This window comes from Myotis myotis, unplaced genomic scaffold, assembly GCF_014108235.1.
Source record: "Myotis myotis isolate mMyoMyo1 unplaced genomic scaffold, mMyoMyo1.p scaffold_m19_p_11, whole genome shotgun sequence".
Lineage (NCBI taxonomy): Eukaryota > Metazoa > Chordata > Mammalia > Chiroptera > Vespertilionidae > Myotis > Myotis myotis.
Genome location: NW_023416315.1, coordinates 54,534,027 through 54,550,860, shown reverse-complemented (window position 1 = coordinate 54,550,860; position 16,834 = coordinate 54,534,027). Strand labels below are relative to the sequence as shown.

General features: G+C 36.9%; 1 protein-coding gene across 1 annotated transcript in view; it reads left to right on the top strand.

Moving 5' to 3' along the window:
- The window catches only part of UBN2 (ubinuclein 2), an 88,145-nt gene extending 82,541 nt beyond the window's left edge, over positions 1-5,604 (top strand). The window contains exon 18 of the transcript XR_004970983.1: positions 1,167-5,604. The gene's annotated coding sequence lies outside the window, so the exon portion shown is untranslated. The remainder of the gene's footprint in view (positions 1-1,166) is intronic.
- The last annotated feature ends 11,230 nt before the right edge of the window (positions 5,605-16,834 follow it).

Below are 16,834 nucleotides of genomic sequence, written 5' to 3'. Positions count from 1 at the left end.
TCTCTATCCTTCTCCCTTCCTCTCTGTAAAAAATCAATAAAATATATTTTTTAAAAAAAAAGTAATCTGAAGGCCCTTGGCTCTGAGAAGTCCGCATATGTGGAGATTATGTTCTGTTCTCTTCAGTCTTGGTATCTTGGGAACTGCTGCCAGACCCAACCTCCTCCGCCCCTCCTTCTCCCTCCCCACTATTTTCACAAACATATATCCATTTCAGTCAAGACTACCCTTTTTATTATGTTAAACAAGTGAAACAAACATCCTTATATTTCTTAATAGATAAGTATGATCAGCGAATTTCTACATGTAAATACAAAACTATTTCTTTTCTAGATCATAACATTAAAAATGATGTCCATATTTATGGTCAGCTATCTTTACAGTTTTCTTAAAAACAAACATATAAATTGGTTATTTTTAGGACAGAGACTTGTGACTCATAGTATATTTTTGCATTTATTTTTTAAAATGGTAAGTTATTAAAAAGGATATAGAGCAGTGTGTATTTCTGAAGAGCGTTAATAACATCCCAATGCAAAAATAATCAGCACACTTAATTACATCCCATTCAGTGGGATTCTTGAATCAGGAAAATTAAGCTGTTTGTTTTCAATTGTCTTATATTTTAAATTGCCTTCACTGATGTATAAGCTATTACTGTACATACAAATTAATCCTCAGTATTCACAAGCAATAATGGTCGGCAGAGTTGTCTTCAGAGATAGCAGTGCTGAGCCCCTGTTGGAGACTGTTTGGGAGCAAAGTGTTAAGCTCATTCGGAGCCTCCAAAGTCAATGCAAGCAATAATTCCATTACAAGTCGATTATAATTCTTTCTCCTGTGCTTCTGAAATTGAAGGGTAAGAGAAATCATGGTTTTAAAACAGCCTGAAGAAAAAGGTTTTGGGAAAAGAAGTGAGGTTAATCTGAAGTCACAAAGTCCTGATGGTGTATTAGTACATTCTTTCATGCCTACTCCCCTTTTGATGGATGTTGTTAGCCCAAATAACATTTTATATCATAGAAGTTGAATAGGGTTATTGTATTGCCAAGGTAGGAGTAAGATTGGGGCACATACATGTTTAAATACTGTGGGTTTGACACCTGTTTGAAAACAACTTAATGAACAAGAGTTTTAACCCAGAATTTTTTTTTCTCCCAAAGCAGATCTAAATTGTTTACTACCCAGGGTTGGAAAGGGCAGACACCTCTAGTCTTGCTTCTCTGGTTGCCCTCTACCACACCCCTTTCCAGCTCTACTTGGTTCAAGACATTTTCTGAAATGGAAATTCTACTGTTTTTCAAACTGCCATTGATTGTGAGAACTCTGTGTCTCTTGGGATCACCTCTTAGAACTCCAGTTTTCTATCATGTTTGCTGCTACATTTGTAGAATGAACTTTGCCTGTATTGATCGACTTTAACCTAATTTACAGTTCTTTATTTCTAGAGGTTTTGTCTTATCATTTGACCCATGTATAGAATTAGGATACTTTATTTCAGGAGTATACCATAACAGAATACTGGTCCCTGTATTTTTATCTTCACTTAGGCTTTGAATTTGAGTTTGCTTGTTTTGTTTTGTTTTAAATTAGAAGAGTGATAAAACCTATAATCAGGCTAAACTCAAAAAGTTCCCTGTGCTTCAGCACTGTCGTTTCTGCTGACCGTCCGTCCTCAGATGGGGCACTTTTACTTTATGTTGTGCATGTATGATTGTGTTTGTTTTGTTGTTTTTTGCTTTGGGGGCTTTTGTTTTTGTAATAATGAAGCAGAAGAAAAATGCAGTAGTAGGTCAATGACTGGTTACAAACATGTTATGCAGTTTTATTTTATAAAATCTAAGGGGAAAAGTTTAACTCTCTGTAAATCATTTCTTAGCTCTGGTAAAATGCTTATATTGCTCCTCTAAAACATGCTCAATTCAGGCCTTTCTCTTTTTTAAGTGCCTTTTTTTCTCTCCCCTCCCCCCACCCTTTTCAAACTGTTCTCATATACCCTGAAGTACAGGCTAATAAGTCAGGGGATTCAGGAGGAGGAATCTCAAACTTGCCAACTTCATGTCATGCTGTAATGTTCTTCCTTTTCTTTATATGTATATGGATATGTGTATAAGATACATACATACATATATATGTGTATATATATATGTATACATATGTAATATATATATAAAACTAGTAGCTGCTGTACCATTGCATCCTTTCTGAACACTTCCTGTCAGTGTTTGCAAGACTTCTGCCTGTTTATTCCACTGCTTTTAATCAATTCAAATGGATAGACTGGGAAATTGTCTTTCCCCCTAAGAGCATCTGTTTGTGTGCGTGTGTGTGTGCGTGCATACATACATATATATATATATATAAAATAAGTAGTTATTACAAGTAAAATAAATTTAGCCAACTCATTGACTATTCCTGGGCTGAACCCACTGCCCTATGCCCTTCAAACTTGGCATGAGTAATACTGGAGAGAGCATTGGAGTAACAAGTCTTTTGTGGGTCAAGCCAGTAAGGTGCACTATGGCAGGCAGACAGCCATGGGGGAGCTAGAGTTAGAATCATGATATTGTATTTGAATAAGTTTTCAAGGAAGTTAGCAACTTTGTCAACATTGAAACTGCATTTTGGGGAAATTCTTTTTGGAGAATTCATATAGCTATTTTGCATATCTGTCAAAGGTTAATACATTTAGAAGTAGAAGGACTTCAGGTGCCGGGGAAAACACTCATATAACCTATAGCATTATTGAAAGATCTTCAGTTTTCATTTGCCAGATAATTACATTTGGCTTAATCTGCTTTTATGACTATTTAAATCCCTCCCTTGAGCCAAATAACATAATTTTCAGCATCTAAGATTCATTTGTTTTTTGTTGAAAACATGTTTGACATGTTAAGGGAGACTAAGTTGAACCAATCCTCAAAACCCAGTACAAATATCTAGTAAGTGCTCCCTCTTAAATACATATTAATTGGGAAGAGGAGACTAGTGGCTAAAAGGAGAAAGCAGAGGCTCCTGGTAGTGTTACCTGATAGCAACACTGTTATTAGGCAGCCTCTGTTTAGTCGTGTTACTCTTGGATTACTACGTTAGGGGGAATATCATTTAACCTTCGTGCCTCAGATTACCCATTAGAATGTTGGGTATAATAATATTCACCTACCTCCCAGGGATATCAGAGACTTTACTAGTTCAAAAATACTTTGAGTTTTTCTAAAATGTCCTATGTAATTAAAAAAGTATTATCATCGTCCTGCAGAGGCTAAAGAATGGGTATAAAAAGCACCATTTAATTTTTAATTTTAAAAATAAATCACTGGAATTCTAGTTAAGATACATATTTGTTATTTAAGTATTTTATATTTGTGGTGGGGTAAAATGGTTACTTTCAGATTAGTAAGTGGGAAGGGGGAAGTAACACATTGTTTCTTAATCATATGTAGATTTTTTTTTTTTTTTTGCCTTTTATGGTGTTATTTATTACAGGTGTGATTTTTGCCAAGGTTTCAGAGCTGAAACTATGTAAAATTTGGATGGTTTGTCATTGGAGTTGGTTAATGATCCCGAAAGTTTTATCTGCCTCACGTTTCCATCTTCTCCATCTAATTTTCTTGTATTAGTTGTTTGGTGATGCATAGCAAAGCGTTTAACTATCTAAGAAAGAATGGGAGTCTCCTCATTCTTGTAAATTGGAGACAGTGTACTGTTCCTGCAACTATAGGTTTATCCATCTTTGCACTGAAGGGGCAAGCACTACACACAGTCAGCAGGGTACACTTCTAGCCAGTTTCCCTTTGTGATTTATGTTTCTTCAACCCATGGAAGAGTTGTAGGAAATGGGAGAGGGGAGGCAGGATTCACTTTCTAGCTGGGGCAGGGTTGGGAGACCGGGGGTGGAAGGAAACACGGTTTGCCCATCTCTGAAGAGGAAAGGATAGTAATACATAGAATTTTCCTCTATCATTTAAACCACAGGAAAAATGGATGCTGCCTTTCTAGTTAGGAGTAAATGCTGAGCAACAATTGCTGGGGGTTGAGTGCTGATTTAAATCGTAGCACATGTTCAGGATTAGGAAAGAACATGAAGGGAGGTGAAGAACAAACTATCTAGCTCAAGTGAGTCAGGAGAAAGCAGCAGCCCCAGCAGGCAAAGCACTGGACTGATACCCAGAATTGCCAAGGCTCATTTAACCTCTAGTGACGGGACGTTTTTATTACTTTTTCCAGATAAGGCCTTAGTAGCCTCTGAGTATCAACTATGCAGATAAATGTACTCTTTATTTTACACATCCTTTCTTATCCATTCTTTAAATAACATGTTAAGACTTCTACCCAAAGAAATAAGGCATTAAGGTTTTGTTGAATGTGTATCTGTTCCGCTAGAGAAAATTAACAGAAGCATAAAATAGAGATATTTTATTTGTTCTTCTCTCATAAAATGTGAATCTTATATTAAAAAATTAAGTGCACATCCTTTCACTGGTGCAAAACTTAGAATCATGGAATACCATTGGGTTGTTAAGTTACATTATCACCCCAGCGTTCAATTCTGAGAAAGATTTAGGTTCTGCAGCACAGTGTTCAGGTTCGTAGAACTGAACAGATTGTCCAACTCTAATTTAAAATAGCTTTGAATATTAATGTTGTATTCTTCTTTATTTCCTTTAGTCTTCATTCTTCTTTCCTTTAATTTGAGCTCTTAAGTTAACCATTTCGTCAGCCAGTTGCTACACTGGAGTATTGCGTATTGCGAAGAATCTGGGGAGGAAAGGTTAACCTGTCTTTCACCTCCTTTTCTCACTCACATGGCTATCTACCCTGTGTCCCATTGAATTCAGCAGTAAAGACTACAGTCTGTTCCAGGAGACTGTTCACATCCCAGCACAGACTGAGAGAGAGACGCTAGGGCTTTAATTAGACTGCCACTGAATAACTTGACATTAAATTGCTTTTTTCTTAGCTACTCCCAAAGTACCATTTGCTTGAAAGTAACTATTTGTGGTCTTTAATTTCCTCATACTGTAATACTTCTACTTTACTTCTCAATCTTTCTTACATATTTTCAGTTTATAACAGATTAATACTTAAGTTTCTGACACTTTCCCGAACTGTTAACCAAACAGGTCAAGAGTACTTTCAGAAGTCTTAGTAGTGTAATTAACGGGGTTGATATTTCCAGGAATTAGAATTATCACTGGTGACCAGAATTTTTTTTTCTCTTCTCCTTTGTATTAAAAAATAGATTTCTCTACTATATAATGTAGTAGCTGCAGTTTATGGCTTCTTCTTGATGCTTTCGAGGTTGTTCAGGCCTTTGTTAGGAGTTTAGTTCTCATAATTCTCTGCCTAGCTTTTTTTCATACTTCCCTGGGGAAAAAAACCTACTTTGCAAAGAGTTAAGTCAAACAGGTCATATGAATCCTTAGTACGAATTTTATGTTTTTTTAGAAAACTCTTTCTACATCATTTGCTCCCATTTTGCTAATAATAATATAATTCTACTAGAAACCCGATGCACAAATTCGTGCACCAGCGGGATCCCTCGGCCTGGCCTGCGGGATCAGGCTGAAACCGGCTCTCCAACTTCCCCCGAGGGGTCCCAGATTGCGAGAGGGCGCAGGCCAGACTGAGGGACCCCCACTGGTGCATGGTTGGGGTCGGGGAGGGACGCGGGAGGTTGTCTAGCCTGGGAGGGACTGCGGGAGGGCTCCAGGGCATGTCCAGCCCATCTCGCTCAGTCCTGATCAGCAGGACCTCAGCAGCAAGCTAACCTACCAATAGGAGTGTCTGCCCCCTGGTGGTCAGTGCACGTCATAGTGACTGGTTGACCAGTCGACTATCTGCCCCCTGATGGTCAGTGCACGTCATAGTGAGTGGTTGAGCGGCCTTAGCATATCATTAGCATATTATGCTTTGATTGGTTGAACAGACGACTGGACACTTAGCATATTAGGCTTTTATTATATAGGATTTTATCTTAAATCTAGTGTTAAAATATTTTATAATGGAGCATTGATGGAAACCTAATTAAATTCAAGCAAGATGACTATTACCCAAGATAACTCGGAAATACTTCAATTTTTTAAGTCAACAGCTCCATTCAGCCTCTAAGCACATTTAGGAGTTAGCAGTAACCAAGACCAGCTGTTGATATGTTTTTCTGTTTGACAACCTGCCCTTAATTTGTCAGACCTCAGCTGTCTTGTATTTTCTGTCCTTGCAGCCATAACCTCATGTTTTTTGTTTGTTTTGTTTTTTTGCTTATCTCTGCTGCTTACAAGGGTATTGTGCTCTGTGCCAGCACATGGCATTTTCTTTCCCATACCTGCAAAATTACCAAGGATTACCCCAATTTGGGCTAGAGGCATTAAAAGAGTTTTTCTCAATTAACAAAGGTTTTATATAGTTAGTGAGAAAGTTGGCCACCTTCAGCCAACTTTTAAAGTCCCGGCTCTGCCTACATAATTAATTACATAGACCTTCAGATAAACAAGGGGCCCTTCCACCAGGAGAGGTAGGGTCCAAGGCCAGTCTCCAGAGAACAGATTCAAGCTTGGTACTGTCCTTTGTAGGCTGTCACGGAAAAATTGTATTATAGAAAGTATCAAAAATATTAATTGTTCTTAAGGAGAGTAGGCAGATCTGAGGCTTGCCATTGTGTTTTGCTTGCTAATCATTATCAAGCTTAAAAGAAGAGGAAAAGAAATCTCTGGCTGGCAAAAATTTTGTGCCCCAAATAATGTGTTAAAGTCTACTAAGGTAATGAAGTGATGGGTGTTTTCTCCCTTTTTTATAAGCAAGAAAGTTTATTTGTAGTTGTAAAAATTATTGTGGGACTGCAGATCTATTTGCTGATTGGAAATACGGATTCTGATTTTTAATCTGGCTAAGCACATATTTCCAACTTTTACGCTATAAATTTTGATAAGGGAAAGACTTGTTTGTTAACAGAAGGAAAAACAGGTCTTAACTTATACAGTGAATGTTCACTCTGTAGAGGAACTTCCCTCCAGTTGCACATCTTCCTCTTACCATAGCCACCTCCACACTTGTTAGAGATGCCAGTGTGTTTCTCCACAATCTTGAAGGAAGGAGCCTGAATAATTGCTGCTCCTTTGAGGGAAAGGCACTGCTTATTGTATCACGTGTATTTATAGGGAGGTGCATTTATACTAACTTGAAGGGATATACTGTATTTTAAATAAGTGTGTGACTTAATATTTTGGGGTTATTTTTCTTCCTTTAAAACTGGACCTGAACAAAGCTTTGAGTTGATATTTGTAATAATCTCAGGACCTGAAAGATTGTAGCATTTAGTGTGTCTTAAAAATTATGTACTGTACCAGCCATGGATTTTTGTAAATATACCTGTCTCCCTTTTTTGTATTATTTTAGTAAAAAAATAATAATAAATTTAAATAAAAGGGGGTGGTAATGACATGTGAATGGGTGTGGTATGTATGTGTGTGTGTTTGTATAAGGCTCTTATGAGATGAACTGGTGCTTGTTTAATTTCCGGCTCTAATCAGAGCAGGAATATGGACAACTGCTGCTACTGTACTCTGCACTGAGCCTAGGTATTTCCATTTTATCTTTCCCAGTGGTTGATTAGAAACGAGCTACCAAGAAATGACTAAGAACTTAAATTCTTCCCACTGCCATCTTGCTCTGTATTCTGAGTTCGCATACCCTTTGAAGTTTAATGGTAAAGCTTTCCAATCTTTGGGGGATTCACTGGTCTCTAGTTTTTAGAGAACTCTTATCACTATTTTCTAAGAAAGAAGGACAGATAATTTTTTTAACCAAAATCACACATTTCATAAAACCCTGATGAGTTATGGATATGTGAGAGGACTTAAACATTCCTGAATATGGATCTTTGAATTTGGTAAATTAACCCCATGGATATACTCCTTCAGTGCAGGGGAACTTTTTCTTTTTTCTTTTTTTGCAACAGCCTTGCTCATATTCCAGGTGTAGCTAGCGAACCCCTGTTTTAAAGCAGGAGCCTTATTTGATTTAGTGTAGTTGTTTCCTGTCAATTCTTTGTGACAGGGCCTTTTACATGCGTGGTTTTTTCTTTTTGTATGTGTTACGTGTTTATTGTATTAAATAAAGAGGAATGTGCATATTATTCTTGTGTCTGTTGTATTATTGGGCTAACTTGGATTTTAACATCTTATTCTTTCAGTAGTTGAGTATTTGTTGTCTGTATCTCACTGCACTAGGCACTATGGGATACAGAAGTAAAGTACACAGTCCCCACCCTCAGTATATCGACAGTTTACAATCACATGATAGGTTAAAAGATGCCAGTTCAAACTTTGTCACAAAGTTGTGGTCCATTGCCACCTGACATTTAGTTGAGAACAAGGGAGAAATTAGACTAGACTGCAGTGATGGCAAACCTTTTGAGCTCGGTGTGTCAGCATTTTGAAAAACCCTAACTTAACTCTGGTGCCGTGTCACATATAGAAATTTTTTGATATTTGCAACCATAGTGAAACAAAGACTTATATTTTTGATATTTATTTTATATATTTAAATGCCATTTAACAAAGAAAAATCAACCAAAAAAATGAATTCGTGTGTTACCTCTGACACGCGTGTCATAGGTTCGCCATCACTGGACCAGAGAAATTTGGGAAGACTTTGTCAAGTGAATGGTAGTTGAGCTGGGCCTCTGAAGATAAGTGGGATTTGGCTGGGAAGAAGGAAAAAGGAATGTCCCGAGTGGACAGGATGGAGCAGTAAGTAGACCAGTCTGGTACGAAGTATACATAGGGATTAGTAGCAGCCAGATTGAGGGAGTCCTGGAGTGCAGGACTTTGGGTTATAGGGTTTGTGTGTGTATTCCAGAATGCTACTAGGGTCAAGGCTTGAAATGTAGACATGGGAATTATCTGCAAAAGTGATCATCTTTTAAAGTCTTACTTATAGAGCACTTCTAGGAACCGTATTACTAAGAGAAAAGAGTAGAAAAAAAAAAATTCAGCCTCAGAAACCTAACTAGGGAATGGGAAAAAGGTGAAGAGCTAGAAAGCAACTTGTCAGAAATTGAAAAGTTTGTCATTTACAAGTGTATATAGAAAAGGAGTGGTAGTATGAGTCATTTTTATTTTTCCTTTCACTTAAGTGTGTTTTCAGTGTGTTGTCCTCAGATGAAGAATTTTGAAAAGCATGGGTCCTCATGCATGGGGGAAAGAATAGAAATGCCTTTATTAGAGAAAATAATGTTTAAGGACAGTTTTGCAAAAGTGTGTTCTTGGGAGTAGTAGTCCCCTAAGAAAAGTATGCTTAAATAATTTGACTACACTTAACTATGTTGTCGCCATCTTATAAATGTATTTGACTTTATTTTTTTTAATCCTTGCTTGAGGTTATTTTTCCCATTGACTTTTTTTTTTTTTTTCAAGAGTGGAAGGGAGGCAGGAAGGGGAGAGAAAGACACACATCTATTGGTTGCCTCCCACATTCCCCGAACTGGGGCCGGACCAGGAATCTGCAGGCCGATACTGTAACCACTGAGATAAACCGGCCAGTGCTATATTAACATTTTTAAAGGGCCACTGTTAGACAAGATTTTTTTAACCCACAATTTCCCCTTATTTGACCCTGGGATGCCTTTTTTTAAAAAATATATTTTATTGATTTTTTACAGAGAAGAAGGGAGAGGGATAGAGTTAGAAACATCGATAAGAGAAACATCGATCAGCTGCCTCCTGCACACCTCCTACCGAGGATGTGCCCACAACCAAGGTACATGCCCTTGACCGGAATTGAACCTGGGACCCTTCAGTCCATATGCCAACGCTCTATCCACTAAGCCAAACTGGTTAGGGCTGGGATGCCTTTTTATTATCACTCATACTAGTTTTGTTTTATTATATTTATTTTTTTTTAAGTTTTTAAGAAAAAAAAACTATGGCCCAAGGAGTTAAGGATTTCAAGAAGTAAGCAGGTAGAGAAGTGCAACCAATTCTGTAGTGTTGAATGAGAATCAGGTATCCAAAACGTGGGTTTGTTCAAGGGAGTATAGGGAAATATATGAAATGGGAAGTATGTTTTACACTTGACCACGTAGGCAGGAAATGTGTCAGACCTGAGTTTTGGCACAGGAAAATAACTGCTTTTTACAAAATTTTTATAAGGGGAACATGGACTTGTACACAGTTTTCTGTATAAGAATATTCATCTCAATGTTGCTCATAACAGTAAAAGTTTGAAACAATCTAATGCCGTGTTAGAAGGGATTGGTTCAGTAAGTAAAATAATATTAAATGAAAATTTTAAGATAAGACCAAGATGTGCATGTATTAAATAGAAGAGCAGTTAGAAATGTAAATGCACCTCGGCACAGGGAAACATTTAGGGCACACACCCCAAAATACAGAGTTGTGTTTTATTTAATTGTGTTTTCAATGAACATGAGCAACATGAGTAAGTTCTTTGGGTTTGTTTTGGGGTTTGTTTGTTTTTTGTTTTTTTAATCCTCACCCCAGGATATTTTTCCATTGATTTTTAGAGAGAGTGGAAGAGAGAAGGAAAGGCAGAGAGAGATATTGATATGAGAGAAATACATCAATTGGTTGCCTCCTGTATGCGCCCTGACCTGGGCCTGAGCCGGCGAGGAGCCTGCAACCAAGGTACATGCCCTTGACTGGAATCGAACCCGGGACCCTTTGGTCTGCAGTCAGATGCTCTATTCACTGAGCCAAACTGGCTAGAGCAGTTCTTTGAGGGTTTTTTTGTTTGTTTGTTTTTTGGGGGTTTTTTTGTTTTGTTTTTTAAGAAACAAACAGGTGGACTTGGTTGAAGAGAGGGAGAAAGAAATGGGAAGAAAACTTATCACTGGGAGAAAGGAAAAGAATTTATTCCACTCAGACCCTACTGGATCCCAAAATTGGGTCTGGCTTGGAGGTCAAAACACAATGACCTGCTTGATTTAAAATCGTGAATTTTTGGAAAAGATTATTCTTGCACTTAGTTTAAAAAAAATACCAAGTCCATACAAAGCATTTATTTCCTACACATGGTCCCAATTTTCTTTACCCAGAGCAACCACTGTTACCAATTTCTCCAGTTCTAATTATAAATATGTATGTGACTTTTAAACATAAATATAACATACATATCTTTCATACTATACCTAGCATTTCTTCCAAAAAAATTTTTTTTAAGCCCTGACTAGTTTGGCTCAGTGGATAGAGCGTCGGCCTGCAGACTGAAAGGTCCCAGGTTCGATTCCAGTCAAGGGCATGTACCTTGGTTGCAGGCACATCCCCAGTAGGAGGGTGTGCAGGAGGCAGCTGATTGATGTTTCTAACTCTCTATTCCCCTCCCTCTATGTAAAAAATCAATAAAATATATATTTTTTTAAAAAAATGTTTTAAGATATCTTTTTGTTGATTTTTTTTTTTAGATAGGAAGGTAGAGAGAGAGAAACTTCATAAATTGGCTGCCTCCTGCACACCCTCCATCAAGGATCAAGCCTGCAACTCAGGTATGTGCCCCGACTGGGAATCGAACCCATGACCTCTTGGTTCATGGATGGACACTCAACCACTGAGCCACACAGGCTGGTCTCTTCCAATTTTCTTGGAGATTACTCCACCTCAGTACCTAGAAGTCTCTATGTTCTTTTTTTATAGCTCATGGTATTCCATAGTTGGGATATCATGACAATGTATTGTATTCATTCTTTACTGGTGGGCATTTAGATTACCATCACAGGTCAAACTGTAATATCCTTTCTATATCTACAGTCTGTGAGTGCATATCAAATGGACAGTTTAAAGTTCATTTTGGCATAGATAATAATGACCTAACCTAGATTTGAAAGTCTGCCTAGAATCTGTGATTGCTTCATATCCCTGTAAGCTTTGAGAAATATGAGAACATAAATCTTGCCCTAACCGGTTTGGCTCAGTGGATAGAGCGTCGGCCTGCAGACTCAAGGGTCCCAGGTTCGATTCCGGTCAAGGGCATGTACCTTGGTTGCGGGCACATCCCCAGTAGGGGGTGTGCAGGAGGCAGCTCATCGATGTTTCTCTCTCATCGATGTTTCTAACTCTCTATCCCTCACCCTTCCTCTGTAAAAAATCAATAAAATATATTTAAAAAAAAATAAATAAGTAAATCTTTTACTTAAAAGAGTTTTGAAAATTGGAGATGAAAGCACAAGAGCTGATTCTGGGTGCACTAAGGGTTGAGTTCCATTGCAAGTGAGATCATGAGCTTTGAAAAGGACAAACCCCTCTGATGCAGATATACTCTGGTCTGTCATGAGTGTCCTTAGCTCAAAAACAATCGCTCTTCCTCATCAATGTGTGCCTCAACATGGCCTGCTTTTTCTGTCTGTGTATTTACCTCTTCTGTGTTCTTGTGTCTGCCCCTCCACTACTTGCCCCTATCTTTTCTAGTAGGGTGGCATAGCATGAAGGGAACAGGCAGACATTAAAAACTTGAGTTTACATGACTGTGACACTTCCAACAAGATGTCAGCCTGTTTTCCCATTTGTACAGTGGTAAGACCCAGTGGCGGGTTCCTTGTTGAATTAGTGACATGTATAGAGAGCACCTAGCATAGTGCCTAGCACATAGAGCTAATAAACGGTGGCTACTATTCTGTTTTCTGCCTTTTTTCCTTCTTAAATTCATGCTTCCCTTTGCTCTCCTAATTTCCCCAAATACCTAAGAGAAACCACAGTGTTTTTATTTTTTTTTTCCTTTTTAAAATTTTATTTTTTTCTTTTCACGGTGTTTTTAAAAATATGTATATATATTACAGGCATTGATAAATATCAGTGAAGATTCTTTCATTGCAGGTATCAAACTCCTGGCTTAATAAGTAAAAGGAAACTACCCTAAAATATAGTCTGTTAAAACAGTAAAGGGAATCTTTTAGTTCATATAACTGAGTAGAAATAAACCTAGTTTAGGTGAAGCTTTATTCAGTGACTTAATGTCACCAAGGCCCTGCCCTATCTCTGCTCTGGCATTCAAAGTGTCAGGTTTCACAGGTAGCCTCCAACAACTTCCTGCTCTCCCTTTATAGCCAGAAGTTAGTGTGTGTTGTATCTACTTTATTTTTGCTTTATTGCCCCAAGTGCAAAGCAATGCATGAATCATGTGCCTCAATTCATAGGACATGATTATCATCACTCAGTACAAGAACTCACTTTGTTTTTATTATCAGTTAAGTTTTTCCTTCCTTAGTCTCCATTGTCTTCAGTCCCATAGGCACCCACTCTTACTTTTATAACAGGTGCCCTTGTTATGCCTGCACCCTTCTAAAACAATGTTATTTTATGAATATGCAATTTAAATTTATACAAATAGTCCCGTGTGATAAATTTTGCTGCTTCCTGCCTTTCTCACTTTTCTTAAATTTATCCATGATGCTGTATGTACATCCTATGTGTTGCTTCTTATCTCTGCCTAGTATTCCACACTGTACATCCATCTAATTTTACATATCTGCCCCCTAGAGGTGGATATCTAGATTGCCTCTAATTCCTTACTGCCACTAGAAAGGCTGTAGTCTACTGTGAACTGCCTGTTCATCTCTGCTCATCATTCAATGACATTTCTTTTTTTTTTTTGACATTTCCATTTTTTTTGTTACAGATAATAACCTCTTATCAGTTTTAGATGTGTCAGATATTTTAGACTTTAGACTGTTACCTGTCTTTTAACTGTGTCAATGGCATCCTTTACTAAACAGAAAACCTTACTTTTTAATGGTTTAATCAATCTACTTTTTGTCTACATTTATGTTTTGAAGGATTTGTTATGAAATATTTGCCTAGCCCTAGGTTGCAAAGATATGCCCTACATTTTCTTCTATTGGCTTTATAGTTTTGCCTTTCAGTTTTTCACTTATGATCCAGCTCTTGTCCACCTTTGTATGTTGTATAATAATTATATAGGGATCCAGCTTTACTTTTCTTCATTTAGTGAGGCAATTTTCCCAGCCCTATCTAGTAAGTCAGTACTTCTCCCATTCATTTTTGTTTTTATTTTGTTTTTGTTTATTTCTGTGCCAGTATCAATGTTTTTCAGTACTATAGGTTTATAGTATGCCTTAATACAGAAGTTCCCCCTTATCTGTGATTTTGCTTTTTGCATTTTTAGTTACCCATGGGCAACCGCTAGTCCAAAAATATTAGATGGAAAAAATCCAGAAATAAACAGTTCATACCTTTTAAATTACGAACCATTCTGAGTAATATGAAATCTCTCACTGTCCACTCTGTCCCACCCAGGGATGTGAATCATCCTTTTGTCCAGCATCTCCATGCTACCTGTGTGCACTACCTGCCCATTAGTCACTTAGCTGTCTCGGTTATCAGACTGACTATCAAGGCATCGCAGTGCTTGTGTTCATGTCACCCTTATTTTACTTAATAGTGGCCCCAAAGCTCAAGAGTAGTGATGCCGGCAATTCAGATATGCCAAGGAGAAGCCTTAGAGTACTTCTGTTGGGTGGATATTCATATATCTATAGGAAAAGACATAGTATATATAGCGTGAAGTGCTGTCGGCCGTTTCAGACATCTACTGAGGGTCTTGGAACACTTATCCCTTTGGGATAAAGGGGGGACTTATATCTAGTAAGGAGAGTCTCCCTCTTTGCTCTTCTATGTTGACTGCTAATTTTGGATTTTTATCCCTTTTTATATTTTAGAATAAAATCTTCAAATTTTATTAAAAACCAAGCTGAAATATATATTATATTTCATTTGTAGGATAGTTTAGGAAGATAAGTGTAATCTATACTCATTTGTGGAAATTCAAATCCTTTTTTATGTCTTTCAATACAGCTTTTATGAGTACTATATTTTCTCATGGTTTTTGCTGATATCAAGGAATGCTGTTGTTTTTGGAAGTTGAGTTTGCATTCAGTAACTTTTTAAAAAATATGTTTTTATTGATTTCAGAGAGAGAAAGAGAAGCATCAATGAGAGAGAATTGTAAATAGGCTGTCTCCTCACGCCCCCTACTGGGGATCAAGGCGCAAACCAGGCATGTGCCCTGACCGGAATCAAACTGTGACCTTCTGGTTCATTGGTCCATGCTCAACCACGGAGACACACCAGCCTGGCTGTATCCAGCAATTTTGTTAAACTCTCTTATTCTATAACTAGTCTGATTATTTTCTTAACTTTTCCATGGAAATATTCATATAACTTAAAATAATGACAGGTGAATTTCCTCTCCCAATTCTTTCACTTTTTATGTTTTAGAGCATTAGACTGCTTCCTTGATACTGTGTTAGACAGTAGTGGTGAAAGTGGCATCTTTGTTCCTTATGATAATGGAAAAATATATATAAATTTTCTTCATTAAGTGTAGTGTTTATTCTAGATTTTTGTTATGTAATTTTATGAAGTTAAGATAGTTTTCTATCCCTAATCTTATGGGAATGTTATAAATATGAATTGAATTATATTAGGTGATTTCCCATAACACCCGAATATGATCAACACTTGCAGAAAATTTCTTAGAAATGTATTCATAATACATTTTTTATTTTTTTTTTAAATATATTTTATTGAGTTTTTACAGAGAGGAAGGGAGAAATAGAGAGTTAGAAACATTGATGAGAGAGAAACATCGATCAGCTGCCTTCTGCACACCTCCTACTGGGGATGTGCCCGCAACCAAGGTACATGCCCTTGACCGGAATCCAACCTGGGATCTTTCAGTCCGCAGGCGGACGCTCTATCCACTGAGCCAAACCGGTTATGGCACATTTTTTATTCTTATCATCTCTGTGGTATCTGTATTTGTTTTCCTGTTTTCATATTGATTTATTTACATGCATCTTTTTCTTAATCAGTCTTGCCAGACATTTATTCTTACTAACTTTTCAAGGAACCATTAATTTTTCTGGGTGCATATATGTTTATTGTGGCTATATATTTTGATCTATTTTTTAACCATTATATAATGTCCCTCATTTTTCTTTATGATGTGTTTTGTCCTAATATTAAATTTTATATATCAGCTATGTATATCGTGAATAAGAGTCCATTGTATGAACATATCACATTTTTATTTACCCATTCATCAGCTGATAGGCATTTGGGCTCTTACCACTTTTTGAATACAGTGGTGGGTAAAAGTAGGTTTACAGTTTAAGTTACACAAAACAGTTTATTATTGTATTATTATTTATTATTGTATTATTTATTTGTATTACACTGTAAACCTACTTTTATTTGTATTGCTAATGTAAACCTACCCCTGTATTATAAATAATGCTGCTATGAACATTTGTGTACAAGTTTTTATGTCAATGTATGTTTCTTGGGTATATACCTAGGAGTGGAATTGCTGGATCTCTATGGTAACTTAAACCGTTTTTACATTCCCACCAATGTACTCTTTTCCTTTTTTTAAAAAAATTACAGCTGGTAGGTATAAAGTGATATCACATTCCTTTTGATTTGTATTTCCCTAATGATTGATGGTATTGAACAATCTTTTCATGTGCTTGTTAAATACTTACTACATTAAGTGTAATTTACTTATATTAGTATAAGTATAAAAGTACTTCTTTCAGGAGAATTTTCAAAGAGACTCTTTGTGCTGTAAACTTTCTAAGGCTTGTATATCTAAATGTATCGTCTTTGATTCCTCACATTTAAGTAATAATTTATCTGGCTATAATAGTCTCTAAGTTATTTTTCTTCATCATTTAGAAAATAAACTTCATTGTTGTTGTTGTCTCCAGCGTTTGTGTCAGGGAAAACTAATGCCAATCTATTTCTTATTCTTCTGTGGACAGCTTGTCTCTTCTCTCTAGAAGCTTTTCCAATTTTGTTTT